This window comes from Lepidochelys olivacea (assembly GCF_965140295.1).
Source record: "Lepidochelys olivacea isolate rLepOli2 genome assembly, chromosome: 1".
Lineage (NCBI taxonomy): Eukaryota > Metazoa > Chordata > Testudines > Cheloniidae > Lepidochelys > Lepidochelys olivacea.
Window position 1 is genome coordinate 192,161,410 of NC_140411.1, and position 16,668 is coordinate 192,178,077.

A 16,668-nucleotide genomic window follows, 5' to 3' on the forward strand; every position below is an offset into this window, starting at 1 on the left:
ATTAGCTTTTTTCCAGTTGTCCAGGACCTCCCCCGCTCGCCATGAGTTTTCAAAGATAACGGCCAATGGCTCTGCAATCACATCTGCCAATTCCTTTAGCATCTCGGATGCAGTGCATCCGGCCCCATGGACTTGTGCTTGTCCAGCTTTTCTAAATAGTCCCGAACCACTTCTTTCTCCACAGAAGGCTGGTCACCTGCTCCCCACGCTGTGTTGCCCAGTGCAGTAGTCTGGGAGCTGACCTTGTTCGTGAAGGTAGAGGCAAAAAAAGCATTGAGTACATTAGCTTTGTCTACATCCTATATCACTAGGTTGCCTCCCTCATTCAGTTAGGGGCCCACACTTTCCTTGACTTTCTTCTTGTTGCTAACATACCTGAAGAAACCCTTCTTGTTACTCTTAACATCTCTTGCTAGCTGCAACTCCAGGTGTGATTTGGCCTTCCTGATTTCACTCCTGCATGCCTGAGCAATATTTTTATACCCATCCCTGGTCATTTGTCCAATCTTCCACTTCTTGTAAGCTTCTTTTTTGTGTTTAATATCAGCAAGGATTTCACTGTTAAGCCAAGCTGGTCGCCTGCCATATTTACTATTCTTTCTACACATCGGGATGGTTTGTTCCTGTAACCTCAATAAGGATTCTTTAAAACACAGCCAGCTCTCCTGTACTCCTTTCCCCCTCATATTATTCTCCCAGGGGATCCTGCCCATCAGTTCCCTGAGGGAGTCAAAGTCTGCTTTTCTGAAGTCCAGGGTCCGTATTCTGCTGCTCTCCTTTCTTCCTTGTGTCAGGATCCTGAACTCGACCATCTCATGGTCACTGCCTCCCAGGTTCCCATCCACTTTTGCTTCCCCTACTAATTCTTCCCAGTTTGCAAGCAGCAGGTCAAGAAGAGCTCTGCCCCTAGTTGGTTCCTCCAGCACTTGCACCAGGAAATTGTCCCCTACACTTTCCAAAAACTTCTTGGATTGTCTGTGCACCGCTGTATTGCTCTCCCAGCAGATATCAGGGTGATTGAAGTCTCCCATGAGAACCAGGGCCTACGATCTAGTAACTTCCGTTAGTTGCCGGAAGAAAGCCTCGTCCACCTCATTCCCCTTGTCTACTCCCACCATGACATCACCCTTGTTGCTCATGCTTCTAAACTTAATCCAGAGACTCTCAGGTTTTTCTGCAGTTTCATACTGGAGCTCTGAGCAGTCATACTGCTCTCTTACATACAATGCAACTCCCCCACCTTTTCTGTCCTGCTTAACCTTCATGATCGGTTTATATCCATCCATGACAGTACTCCTGTCATGTGAGTTATCCCACCAAGTCTCTGTTATTCCAATGACATCATAATTCCTTGACTGTGCAAGGAGTTCCAGTTCTCCCTGCTTGTTTCCCAGGCTTCTTGCATTTGTGTAAAGGCACTTAAGATAACTCGCTGATCATCCCACTTTCTCAGTATGAGGCAGGACCCCTCCCCTCTTACGCTCTCCTACTTGTGCTTCCTCCTGACTTCCCACTTCCTCACTTACCTCAGGGCTTTGGTCTCCTTCCCCTGGTGAACCTAGTTTAAAGCCCTCCTCACTAGGTTAGCCAGCCTGCTTGCGAAGATGCTCTTCCCTCTCTTCGTTAGGTGGAGCCCGTCTCTCCCTAGCACTCCTCCTTCTTGGAACACCATCCCATAGTCAAAGAATCTAAAGCCTTCTCTCCGACACCACCTGCGTAGCCATTCATTGACGTCCACGATTCAACCGTCTCTACCCAGGCCTTTTCCTTCCACGGGGAGGATGGACGAGAACACCACTTGCACCTCAAACTCCTTTATCCTTCTTCCCAGAGCCACGTAGTCTGCAGTGATCCGCTCAAGGTCATTCTTGGCAGTATCATTGGTGCCAGAAGTAGGATGGGTAGCGTCCGAGGGCTTGATGAGTCTCAGCAGTCTCTCTGTCACATCGTGAATCTTAGCTCCTGGCAAGCAGCAGACTTCTCGGTTTTCCCGGTCGGGGCGGCAGATCGATGACTCAGTCTCCCTGAGAAGAGAGTCCCTGACCACCATCACCCGCCTCCTTCTCTTGGGAGCGGTGGTTGTGGAACTCCCTTCCCTTTAGACAGTGCATCTCATGCCTTCCAATAAGTGGAGTCTCCTTCTGCCTCCTTCCCTCAGATGTATCATCTAGTCCACTCTCTGCATTAGTACCTGTGGAGAGAACAAGAAAATGGTTGCTTACCTGTATCTGCATTGCTAGTGTAACCCTTCTGCCCGTCAGAGTTGGCAGCAACAAGGGCCGGATTCAATATCTAGGGGATCCATTCCAATAACACAATGCAAACCGGCTCGAGCCCCCACCCAGTGACCTGGGACAAATATATACCACCCCCGCTGGGCGCCTCCAAGAGGCAATACTTCCCCTCTCGCAAGCACATAGTCTGAGTGTAGCAAAAGCCTTTTAATAACAGAGAGAAACAATGTGGCATTATGTTTGGGAAACACCACCAACAGGATTCATAACACAACCCATGAGCAAAAAAACCCACCCCAAGCAAATTGGGGCATGCCCTTTTCCCTTTGGTTCTTGAGTCCAGCAACCCCAAATCACCCAAAGTCCCAAAAGTCCAATGCCCCAAAAGTCTCTGTCCCTGGTCAGGGCAGCCCCAGAGTTCGAAAGTTTATCTGCGGAGCTTTACCTCCCAACCTGGGTGGAAATGGGACGGGGGTAAGAGGCACCTTACATGATCTGAAGTTGACCGCCCCATAGCTCCATAGCGGCGCTTTGCTCCGCCAGCCGCCCCACGAACTTCTTTGCTCAGCTCCACGGCCCACAAGCAGCTCCTGCCATCCACAAACTGCTCTGCGTCGAACTGCTTCACCAGCCAGTCTGCAAGGCACTCCAGCCGTCCCGCAAACTGCTCCACAATATATCTTCAGGCTCCCCCACTACTTAACACAACACTCAGTGATTTCAGCTCTTAGGTAAATTCAGCTTGTAGTAGGGGAGCCCCAGTGCTGGTGCACTGTCAGCCCAAAGTGAGCTCAGCAGCCTATAACTAGACTTCTAATGAAATCAAAATTAGCTCTGATATTCCACAGGGGAGAGAGGAGGAAGTGCAATTAGCATGTAAGGCCCTCACCAAGGGGCCCATGCCACCAAGTATTAATACTTGTCCCCAGCCTCTCTCCCTTCACACAGTTTTGGAACCCATGACCCTTGCCTAGCGAGTGCTACTTAGTTGATGGTGAATCCCTCCATCATAACAAAAGGCCACGTACAGTTCCAAGCACAGTTCCCATAATCAGGGTAATAACAATTTATTCTTCCTGCCCCAATAACAGAGACACTGGGGATCCCACAGCAGCCAAAGTGACCATTTGGGCAGCTATGGTCTCATTCTAGGCGTGGTGGGTGTGCCTATGCAAATGAGATCGGCCCCTGAAGTTCTTTTCCACAACTTGCCACACCTCACCACCAGATGTCAGGGTGGAGCTCATCCTGACACTGCTTACATCGGAGGTCACATGCTGCCAAATTTCTTCACCGTCCTTCTGTTCCCGCTACGCAGCCTGATCTGAATCTTCAGGACGTTGTTCCCGTAGAAGCATATCCCGACGTCTGTCCAGGAAATCTTCAGTTTCTCTTATGCAATGCAGGGTCAATACTTGTTTCTCCAGACCTTTAACCTTCTCTTCCAATATGGAGACCAGCTTGCACTTTGTACAGACGAAGTCGCTTCTGTTCTGTGGAAGGAAGGCAAACATGGCACATCCCGTGCAGGTAACAACAGCTGAACGCTCACCACCCATATTACCTTATTTGCAAACCCTGCTCTCTCACTAAGCTGTGAATGTTAATGCCATTGGATAGACATTACAGAGATCATCAGTATAGAGGAGAAAAGAATGGTTTTCTAGACAAAACATGGGATTAGGATATCTGGGCTTGGTTTCCAGCTCTGACACAGACATCCTGTCTGACACTAGGGAAGTAGGGATGGTGATACAAACTCTACCTCGGAGGGATGCTGTGAGGCTAACTTATGTCTACACTACAGACTTCTGCCAGCACAGCAGTGTTGGTCAGGACCGTGAACAGGTGAGATCCCTGGAGGATGTAGCTGTGTGGCAGCAACCCTAGCATGGATACAGCTATACTGACAAAGCTGCACCTTTACTGGCCTAGCTTTTTCCTCTCATGGGGAGGGATTTTACTACACTGGGGCAAAGTGCAGCTTTGCTGGTATAGCTGTGTCCGCACTAAGAGCACTTTGCTGGTATAGTATACTAGTATTCCTATACAGATAAAACACTCCTAGTGTAGACATGGCCTTCTATTTCTAAATGGCCTCAGCTAAGGGCATTACATAAGTGAAACAACCTATTTGTAGGAAGTGCTCCTAAAATATTTCATTTATCTCACTGTGAAAATATTGCATTGGGTCAAATCCTGCTTTCAGGGACATTGGTGCAACCAAGTCCCAAACACTTGGAGAAGGGAATAGGCAATCCCTCCCATGCCACTCACTAGGGTCTACACTAGCTACACAGCTGTACTGGCAATCCCTCCCACTGGAGACTAACTTATAATACGTTTTTGCCAGGCTAGCTCATATCAGTTCCGCTAATGGAACGAACTCTACTGGCAAGAGCACTTTTTTGTTGATATAACTGCGTCTATACTAGGGCTTTTGTTGGCATAGCTATGTCAGTTAGGGGTTGGATTTTTTCCACATAGCTATGCCAGCAAAACTTTTAAATGCAGAGCAGGCCTCAACTGCAGGGTTCAAAATAGGTGGCAGAAGAGTCTCTCTCTTTCCATCTCCCCACCACAGACTAATATTGCCACTATTGTAGCCCTCCAATGTTACTGCATGGGATAAAAACCCAGATTATCTCCTTTGGTAGCACACAGCACAAAATATCTTGGCTCCAAACTGGGGCCTTACCATGTATTTACACATAATTGGTTCCCAAGCCGACGGGCAAACAAAGTAGTATAATTTCAATTTATTTATCAAAGTACATAAACAAGATTCAGTTATCTCAAAGCTGAGTTCTATGAGGATCTGGATGTTCAGGGTAATGGAATACGGGGCATGTCACATTCAGATTGCTAGCATGGCACCAGCCTAGTTCAGTGGAGACCAAAACTCAATGATGGTTGGTGGTTTAAGTCTAGCTCTTTGTACATTTGTCTCCAAAACAAAACAAAAAAAAATTAAATTCACACCCCATCAGCTCTGGCAATGATTATTCTTCTAGCTGCAGAAACATAATGAATAACCTATGAGAGGTGCATTCATAGGCCAGTAGCGTACACTTCAGATTTAAGGAAGAATACCAAAGTTCAAGTGTCATCCACGTAAGAAACGCATTACATTCTCATCAACACACACCCTGCCCTGGGTTACTGCTGTTAGAAGATGGCTCTTTCATTTGACATTTCATTTGTTTTTTAAAAATAGTTTTTTTGGAGGTGGCAGGGGTCTTTATGAGCTTGGAGCTGCAGTGTGCGATGCACTAGCAGAGAGTGCAGCATGCTGATTCACCAGGTCTCAATGTTATTCATAAATAGAGACCACAGGCTTGGTTTGGTGGAGACGGCGCTTGGCCAGGTTTATTGCGGCCAAAGCATGGCACTAGCGCCCCTTGGGAGCTACAGGTACACTAACACGTGTGCCCGCGACAATGTACCACCTCCATCAACAGAACGTGACGCTGTTTTGTTGATTGGCCAGCACAAAAGGAGAATGCCCTTCCGTCCATTCTCCCTTTATACCCAGATACAAACAAGTTACCTATTACAGTTCATACGCTTTTTGTTATTATTCTGTGCCATGTACCTTCCAGTGTGAACAAAACATCCTCATCCATTATCCTGTCATTCCCTCCCTCTGCTTTTAGGAGACAGAGAAGAGGCTGCCCTGCCCCTCACTTTAAACTCCTAGGCAACAATTAATGAAGGAATCCATAGCAACACTGCCTATTTACTCCGAACAACAAATACACACATTCCTGTTCTAGAACACCAGCCTGTGTAAGAGCCTTTGTTGAGTAATCACTTACTGTTACCTCCCCATTATTCTTCCTCTATCCCCTTCCTACTGTCTTGGTACCTCTGGGTTTCAGGCTACATTAAACATGTTGCAAGTGTCTCAGGACAGGGAGTATGTCTTCCTTCTGTTTGGGGAAGTGCCTGGCACACCGCTGAGACCCTTTTATTAGAAACAAATATTTTAATTATTAATATTAAATAAGACATTATTATTCAGAGCAGACACAACATACATCTAACAGGTACACCTTCAAGCATCAAGGAAACAACACTCTAAGAATGGTTATTCTTTGCGTTAAGCCTATTAGAGACAGGAGCTTTGCCTTGTTATTCTGTTTGACTTGTCCTGAAGTGCTGGAATAAGATTACTTGAATGCCATCCACTCTCACGGAACCAAGATGCAGATCTCAGGAGACTTTCTCAAGTGGCCAAATAGGTTGTCTGAGACGGAAAAGGGTAAGAATAAGCTTGTGCTACAGCTATTGAGGGCCCATTGTTGACAGATGCTAGTGTACAAATATCACACTAGTGTGATATAAATAGTGGCTGAGACACAGGAAGAGCCCATCCAAAAAATCTCTTGAATCCCTACAAGAGCTACTAAGAGACTGCATGAGAATAAGCCTCTCATTGCTTGTCTTTGCCGACTCTCATTGGTTTGGCTACTTTTAAGGAACAAGGCCATACCGACAAATGATATCCCCGTCAAAACTGAATGAATCATCTTTCTATGTTGTCCACCATATGCATAATTTGTTTTTTAAAAAATTTCCTAAAAATTTGTGAAAGTGAAACTTTTACTCACATATGGGTAAAGCTACGATTTTGTCATGGATATTTTTAGTAAAAGTCAGGGACAGGTCATGGGCAATAAACAAAAAATCACGGAACCCATGACCTGTCCCTGACTTTTACTAAAAACATCCCTGAGAAAATGGGGAGGGAGGATGGTCCAGCACCCTGCCCCCCCCCCTCCCTGCAGCAACTGGGAGCTGCAGGGACCAAATTGCCTAATGGTGGGGAGGGGTCCGCCTGCCACTGTGTGGGGCTGGGAGTTGCAGGGGGGACGGACGGGGGGAGGGGCTTGGTGGCAGCTACTGGGGGGCCCCTTGCCAGTGCTGAGCTGCTGCAGGGGAACCCTGCCGGCAGCAGCAGCTGGGGAGCTGTGGGCCGCCCTCCCCCACCCGCAGCCACTGAGCAGCTCTGGGGTCCCTCTGCCGTTGGGAGCTGCGGATGGGACCCCTGCCATCAGCGGTGGCTGGGCAGCTCAGGGATCACTGCCAACGGTGGCAACCAGTCAGTCGTGGGGGGTCCCACCACCAACAGCTGCTGGGCAGCTGCGGGAGGGTCCTCTGCCACCCGCAGAAGCTGGGTGGCTACGGGGTCCCCCACTGCCAACAGCAGCTGGTCAGCTGTGGGGCCCCCACTGTCATGGAGGTTGCGAAAGTCCTGGAATCCATGACTTCTGCGACCTTCGTGACATATTCTTAGCCTTACGTATGGGTAATCATATTGGTTTTCCTGTAGATGTTAAAAGCCTACTAAAACTACCAGAGACACATATATAAAAAGCATAACCATACCACTCTCAGCTTTATAATTTGACACCAGCCCCTCCCCTTGAGAGTGGTTTTACAGCTACTCATCCATGAAAGAGAGTTATGACATTTTTCTTGAAGAAGGAAGTCATTTTAGTTTAGTTACTACCTACTATGCATTTTAAATAAGGCCAGGGAGCTCTGCATGAAACTCTACAAGCCACTAGAAACAAAAAATCCACCAAACCCACTATATCCCCTCAGGGCTTCACAAGCAGGCAGGAAGATCAGCACGGGAAAGCACATTTTGACAGATGTCGCATCACGGTTAAGATATCTCTGATACAAAATTATCTCCAGTTAGAAATCCTGTATCAGGGACATGTTGACACAATTTAAAAGATGAGGCTAGTGAGTGTGTATTCCCCATGCTCACAACCCCAAACTGAGAAAGTGATTACTGAAAGTGAAAGTCAAAGTAAGTTTCACCAGTAAATTAAAAAACCCAGGTAAAGGTAAGAAACTGTCAGAATCTGCCTCTCAAATTCCTGCTGCAAGGAAGTGAACAGTGCAGTCTCCAGCATTGTCTGTGGTGTGTAATATTTCAAAGAGTTAAGTAAACATCCCACTGGGCAATATTCTATTCCAAGACAGAGCAGTCTACTTAAATCAGACATGGCACTTGGAGGCTTTATAACACCCGTGCAATGTTACTGACCACAGTCCCATCTCAAAACATCACAGTCACTTTGCTAGAAAGTAGCTGATGTTGGTTTCTTCAATGACACCTGTGCTTGAATCAAATACTTTGCAAATTGAAGGGATTAATCAGCTAGAGACAACCTGCTCAGCTTCCATGAACAAAGACTTTTCCTCAAGAGATAACAGTTGTACTAAAAAAGCCAAAACAGCCTGCAATTCAACTCCCCAGCCTGCAATTCAACACAGGTGCAGAACCCAACCCTTCCTAGGGCATTCTTCTCCCTCTGCCCCCTCTCCAAAGCAGCCACTGCTAGGCCACATTGACAATGATGATTTTCAGAAATTCCTCTAAAGTTGGTCTACCGCTGCTCCATCAGATCTAGCAATGGTGAAAGCACTAGCATAAAGCAGGGCAGCAGGGGATTCTACCACTGTTGTCAAACCTTGCTCCAAATAGATTGACTCCAGTCCTTCTACCACTGTGAGTTCTGGTGGAGTTTCCAAAAGGGCTAGTAGGGTTTAACAGAGAGCTGAGTGGAGCAAGCTTCTGTGAGGAGGGGAAAGACACTGGGGATAGAAGTGTTTATGCTGTATGGTTGAAATGAAGGGGGTGATAAAGTTACTTTCTTCATTTGGGACCAATTGCTGCCCCCTGCATTCTGAGACATATTGGTAATACTGTCAAGTTTTATTGCAGTGCTTCTCTCTTGACTGTATTTGCTATTTTACGCATCTTCTAGGATGTCTGGCCACTTCCCTTTCCTATTCCACATCTTACCCAGAATGGCATATCACTGACCTGAGAGTTTTTTAGTCCCCTAGCAGAGTGCAACAGCCCATACTCATTTGTGAGTGTCATGTTTTTCCCCTCTAATCCACAGAGGAGGATTCCTTTTGACAAGCCACAGTGAATTTAATTGAGCTATGTCATATGCCACTAGATAAAGTTTCAAATTTGGCAAACATCAAAAGTGCCTTTACTCAGGCTTGCATATAATTTTTACTAGCTTCCTACATGATTACTTATCATTCCATATAAAATAGGGAAATTGCTTGTTTACATTTGCAAATAAAAATTATGGCAGAAAGGTACAAGGCTAACATTTAAACTCCATAATTACACTGTAATACAGATATTACCCCCACTCACTCGTCTTCTCTGCCTTTCTCATATGTAGGGCCCAATATATACTGCATAGAATGTGATTGTACGTGGCTGTACAAATGATCCCATCATTTATTGCTTTACCAAAAGGCCACATAAATCTCAGTGGGTGTTAAATAAATCCACCAAAATGGCCATTTTCCAGTCATCATTTAGCCCCTCAGCTTCTCCATCTGCCTTTTAGCATTCCTTCTCCCTGTCTGTTCATTATCTCCACAAAAAAGGTTTGTACATTTGCGGCACCTACTTCTATACTGCAGCCCTTAAAGGTGAAGTAGGAAGCTATGAGGGAGATTCTTTGCAATTCATCACACCAGGAATCAACCTTCTCTCAGACTTGGTCTACACTATGAACTCATGTTGGTATAACTATGTCACTCAGGGGGTTGGAACATCCACCCCCCTGGGCGGTGTAGTTATGCCGACCTAACCCCCAGTATAGACAGTGCAATGTCAATGGGAGGGTTTCTCCCATCGACATAGCTAACCCTCTCAGGGAGGTGGAGTACCAGTGCTGACAGGAGCAGCTCTTTGTTGACGTAGGTAGCGTCTTCACTAAGCACTACAGTGATGCAGCTGCACCAGTTCTGTCCCCACACTGCAGCCCTGCAAGTGTAGACAGGACCTCAGAGGAAGAGGACAGAAAGTGCTGAAGCACTGTCTGGAGGGGGTGAGGAAGAGGCTTACAGTAAGAGGCAACTGCTATGCCCAGCCTTTCAGAAGTGACTCTCTGTTTGGCAGCTACCTCCTCTTGCAATTTTCATGCTGTTCTCCTCAAGACAGTGTGTCTCAGCTCCTTCTGGTCCTTGTGCTAGTGCATGAGCCCAGAACTTACAACCAGCCTACACTCCAAAAAAAGTCTCTCTCGGACCTCCTGGGTTCCCCAGGAGCAGTACTCCCCTTCTACAATGCAAGTAAACAACATGCATTAGCTACAGTTTGTCATTTTGTGGTGCGTTAGCCTTAGTTAAAAACATGGTTTTGGGAGATTAGTGAAGGATTTCATAATCACTTAACATTGCTGCATGACTCAGTGCAGATCCCAAATAAATCAGAAGGCCTTACTGAATAACTTAAGTCTAATGTGACATATGGTACACAGGGACTTGCCCATATGCCGTGATTTAGAGAAGCCTAACTTTCAAGAACTCTTCTGTTGTGCGTCTCCTGAGTTATCTTCAACTATTCAGCTTAACCATGTTTAATTTGATTCCCGAGTAAGTGAGTGTCTTGGTTTTCCATTTCAATTCCCACTGGGCAAATAAAACTGATGGAAAACATTTTGACAAGGGTACTGCGATTTCATCCAATTGACTTTGTAGCCTGATATGACTCCAAATTCAGATATTATACTTAATGTTTTCAGGACAGATGTTGTTGGGTCTTTTCAAAAGAGTAGAATATCATCTGCATACATTAGCAACTTGTGTGCCTCCACAGAATACCATTCATATGCTCCTTGGTTCTCAAAGGTACTGCTGCTGACAATACAATGTCAGTGGGGCAAACCAAGCTCATGGTCTGATACCCCCACACAAGGGGCGAGCAGGATTGTGGAAGCCCACATAGCAGAGTGCCTCACCACAAGTGGCATGGAGCAGAATCTCCCAGCAGTACCTTTTATGCATCCTCCCACACCCAGGGCTAAGGTTCAGAGCCCTGCATGGTTACAAAATTTGTATCTGCATCCGATCTGTGATTTGCAAAAACGGTCTGCAGATATAAAGCGGATATCCACGAATTTGCAGGGCTCTGCTGAGGTCCACCACTACATGGAATCATTAAATCACTGCATCTCTCCCAGAGTGGAGGCCCCTGAGTTCTGGAGGCTACTGTGGCCTCAGGCCTACAGTTACAGCTCTGGGGTGGTTCCATTGCTACTCCATAGCCATAATGGTGTGGGATTGTCTCTCCTCTCCCATTGGCCTGGCCAGAACCCCTCTGTGCCCAATATAATGTGTACAGTGATAGCAGTATTGTGACATCTTCATTTTGTTCCCCTATGTAGTACAGAGGGAGGAACAGGAGACTGTAAACCATTGGTTTGAACTGTAGTGATGAGATGAGAACAAACCGCTAGTTTATATTTCCCCAAAGCCAACTTTCCCTGATAAGTAGTACGGGGAATTTCTATTAAATGCTGTCTAAAAATGTTCTGGCATCTACCAAAGTTGCTGCCATTAATTCTAGTTCTTGTCTCCCACTTGAAGTGCAATAAGCCTCTGGAGATCATTTGACTCTTCTTACCTACTGTACACGAAGCCTTCTCAGACATACTGAGATTCAAAATGATTTTATCGTAATGTATCGGGCTCTCTAGCACCAATACTTGTACAAGAGAGAAAAGTGTGAAAGTGCCTATTTTACCTGGTGAGGTTCTCTGGCCTGTGTTATATAGGAGCTCAGACTAGATGACCATAAAGGGCCCTGCTGGTTTTACAATCTATGAATGTAAGGGTTGCCATGAAGTGTAAGGGGAGGGGGGCATCTACAAAAGGATTTTCAAACAGAAGCAGATCTGGGAACGGGGAGACAGTAAAGGATCCAAAAACAAGGTTGATAGTCATACTTTTTTCTTTTTCTTTTTTTAAACAAGGAGCGTTTTTTTTAAAAGGAGCATTACTTCTTTGAATTCATTTTGCCATAGCTGCTGCTGTTATAAAGAAGTTCATATTTCGGCATATAAGCCAAATTACTTTAGAGCAATTCTGACACAACGCCCTCGTGCAGTAGGCAATAGCAATGATTTCTTTCTAAAGTGTGACTGGGGGACAGCTTCAAGTTCAGGCTACACAGGCTAGGATTGATAGGGCAAAGGCAGCTGACAGACTCCACTGGGGATACCTTGTCCATTCCAACGGCAAACTGCTGCCCCCTCATCCATAGCCACAGGCAACGGGGAATGACAGGGTGTGAACTGTGCTATATTAATTCCAGTCTGCCTACATGGGACTGAAGGCTGGACTCCACCATCAGAGCTAGGTGTGCATGCACAGCACTTTCACACCGGAGAATCTTACTGGGATTACAAAATGTGAGTTTCCAAAAACTTTACTGCTTACATAAACATGCAGTGTCTCTATAAAACATTTTCTAATTGTAATGAGATTCCTAAATTAGGGTCTGTCATAAATGTAAAGGGAAGAGTAAACACCTTTAAAATCCCTTCTGGCCAGAGGAAAAACCCTTTCACCTGTAAAGGGTTAAGAAACTAGAATAACCTAGCTGGCACCTGACCACAATGACCAATGAGGAGACAAGATACTTTCAAAAGCTGGAGGGAGGAACAAAGAATCTGTCTGTGTGATGCTTTTGCCGGGGACAGAACAGGAATGGAGTCTTAGAACGTAGTAAGTAATCTAGCTAGATATGCATTAGATTCTGATTTCTTTAAATGGCTGAGAAAATAACCTGTGCTGAATAAAATGGATATTCCTGTCTTTGTGTCTTTTTGTAACTTAAGGTTTCGCCTAGAGGGATTCTCTGTGTTTTGAATTTAATTACCCTGTAAGGTATTTACCATCCTGATTTTACAGAGGGGATTCTTTTTTTTTTACTGTTTCTTCTATTAAAATTCTTCTTGTAAGAACTGAATGCTTTTTTCATTGTTCTTAAGATCCAAGGGTTTGGGTTTGTGGACACCTATGCAAATTGGTGAGGATTTTTACCAAACCTTCCCCAGGAAGTGGGGTGCAAGGGTTGGGAGGATTTTGGGGGGAAAGATGTTTCCAAACAACGCTTTTTCAAAAATAAACTCGGTTAGACGTTTGGTGGCGGCAGTGGAAGTCCAAGGGCAAAAGGTAAAATAGTTTGTACCTTGGGGAAGTTTTAACCTAAGCTGGTAAAAGTAAGCTTAGGAGGTTTTCATGCAGGTCCCCACATCTGTACCCTAGAGTTCAGAGTGGGGAAGGAACCTTGACAGGGTCTGTGGAGAGCTGGCTGGTCATATGATGCCTGACTCGCCTCCTACTTTCCAGCTGCTAAACTGCATTAAACAAAGTTAAAGACACCAATTACTCTTTCTACGTAAGAAAGTACTATTGTTGCCACAGAGATATTGTAAAAAGGAGGGGACAACCTTTGCATTGCTACATGGACCATGCTATGAAAAAGCTTGGGAACCCCAGCAGGGTAATATATAATAATTAGAGCCCTAACAAAGTCAGGGTCCATTTTGATCAATTTCATGGCCAGAGGGTTTTAAAATTGGTCAATTTCACAATTTCTGGATGTTTACATCTGAAATTTCATGGTGTTTTAACCATGGGGGTCCCAACAAAGCTGATGGGGGGGAGGGGAGTGGCAGGATTGCCACCCTCACTGCTGGGCTCTGAAGGCAGCAGCTGCGGAGCTTCCTGCAGCCGGGGGAGATCCCTGGAGGTGGGTCTAATCTCCCTCGTGCTGCTGGGAGCGCCCCTGACAGAGGCCCCGACGTGCTAGCCTGGAATGTCCTCTTCCCCTGCACAGCCGCTCTCGGGGGGAGATCAGACCCATGTTTGGGGCCCTCCTCTGGCTGGAGGAAGCTCCATGGCTGCTGCCTTCAGAGCTGGACTCTGAAAGCAGCAGAGCCGCGGAGCTTCCTGCAGCCGGGGGGGATTCCCGGAGGTGGGTCTGATCTTTCCCCGAGACTAGCCATGCAGGGGGAGAGGATGTTCCATCCAGCAGCTGGAGCCTGGTGAACAGTAGGAGCCCCCAGTCCTGCCCCCACAACAGCTAGATTTTATGGGGGAAGTCTGATTTCACAGTCTGTGGTGTGTTTTTCATGGCTGTGAATTTGGCAGGGCCTAATAATAATGAACTAGCTTTTGTAATACTGCACACAGATGTGGTCACTCCATTTCAAAAAGAGATATATTGGAACTGGAAAAGGTTCCAAAAAGGGCAACAAAAATTATTAGGGGTATGGAACAGCTTCCATATGACAAGCGATTAATAAGACTGGGACTTTTCAGCTTGGAAAAGAGACAATAAGGGGGAATATGATAGAGGTCTATAAAATCATGGCTGGTGAGGAGAAAGTAAATAAGGAAGTGTTATTTACTCCTTCTCATAACACAAGAACTAGGGGTCATTTAAAACAAATAAAAGGAAGTATTTCTTCACACAACATAAGAATGACCATACTGGGTCAGACCAAAGGTCCATCCAGCCCATTATCCTGTCTTTTAACCAGTTCTCAATCCATAAAAGGATCTTCCCTCTTCTCCCATGACAACTTAATTTACGTAAGAGCCTTCGGTGAGGGACCTTGTCAAAGGCTTTCTGGAAATCTAAGTACACTATGTCCACATGTTTGTTGACCCCCTCAAAGAACTCTAATAGATTAGTAAGACATGATCTCCCTTTACAGAAACCATGTTGACTTTTTCCCAACAATTTATGTTCTTCTATGTGTCTGACAATTTTATTCTTTACTATTGTTTCAACTAATCTGCCCGGTACTGACGTTAGACTTACCGGTCTGTAACTGCCAGGATCACCTCTAGAGCCCTTCTTAAATATTGGTATTACATTAGCTATCTTCCAGTCATTGGGTACAGTAGCTGATTTAAAGGACAGGTTACAAACCATAGTTAATAGTTCTGCAATTTTACATTTGAGTTCTTTTAGAACTCTTGGGTGGATGCCATCTGGTCCCGGTGACTTGTTACTGTTAAGTTTCTCCATTAATTCCAAAACCTCCTCTAGTGACACTTCAATCTGTGACAATTCCTCAGATTTGTCACCTACAAAAGACGGCTCAGGTTTGGGAATCTCCCTAACATCCTCAGCCTTGAAGGCTGAAGCAAAGAATTCATTTAGTTTCTCTGCAATGACTTTATCCTCTTTAAGTGCTCCTTTTTTTGTATCTCGATCGTCCAGGGGCCCCACTCATTGTTTAGCAGGCTTCCTGCTTTTGATGCACTTAAAAAACATTTTGTTATTACCTTTTGAGTTTTCGGTTAGCTGTTCTTCAAACTCCTTTTTGGCTTTTCTTATTACACTTTTACATTTAATTTGGCAGTGCTTATGCTCCTTTCTATTTACCTCACTAGGATTTGACTTCCAGTTTTTAAAAAAATGCCTTTTTATCTCTCACTGCTTCTTTTACATGGCTGTTAGGGCACGGTGTTAACACACAATCAATCTGTGGAACTCTTTGCCAGAGGATGTTATGAAGCCCAAGACTATAACTGGGTTCAAAAAAGAACTAGATAAATTCATGGATGATAGGTCCATCAACGGCTATTAGCCAGGATGGGCAGGAATGGTGTCCCTAGCCTCTGTTTGCCAGAAGCTGGGAATGGGCGATGGGATGGATCACTTGATTATCTGTTCTGTTCATTCTCTCTAGGGTACCTGGCATTGTCCACTGTCAGAAGACATCATACTGGGCTACATGGACCTTTGGTCTGACCCAGTATGGCAGTTCTTATGTAAGTGTGAACTATTACCCTCTACTAGATAGAATCAGAACTGTCCAATCACATGTCAAAAGCTTCATACTGCTGACCAAGGTATCTTATACTTTAAGTGCTGTTCTTCTAAGCACAGAGATCTGAATTCTATCCCTGCTATTTTCAGAAGTTGAAAGCAGCCAGAGTGTGCAGCACAGTAATAGCGGTGATGTGCTAGATGGCCACAGATTTGTTGCCGTATTTATAAATGCAATCCTAGGATGTATTAAGTGAGACATGTCTATTAGAAAAGTATTAATGCCATTGTACAAGGCAATGGTAAGACCTCACTAGGAATACTGTGTACAATTCTGATCACCTGTGTTCAAGAAAGATGAATTTAAACTGGAACAGGGGCAGAGAGGAGCTACTAGGATGATCATGGGAATGGAGGGACTATTTTATAAGAGAAGACTAGAAGAGTACTTGCCTTGTTTAGCCTAGCAAAAAGAAGGCTGAGAGGAATATGATTGCTCTCTACAAATATATTAGGAGAGTAAATACTAGGGATCCTGAAGAGTTAGATAAGCTAAAGCACAATGTTGGCACAAGAACAAACGGATGTAAACAGGCCAAGAACAAATTCAGGCTGGAAATTAGAAGAAGGTTTCTAACCATCAGAGAGGTGAGGTTCTGGAACAGCTTCCCAATAGGAGTGATGGGGCACACAACTCAATTAGTTTTAAGAGAGAGCAGGACAAATGTATGAGTGTGATTGTAAGATGGAGTTGCTTGTAATGGTAGGAGGCAGGGCTCAACAGCCCTAGGACTCACTGCCGGTTTA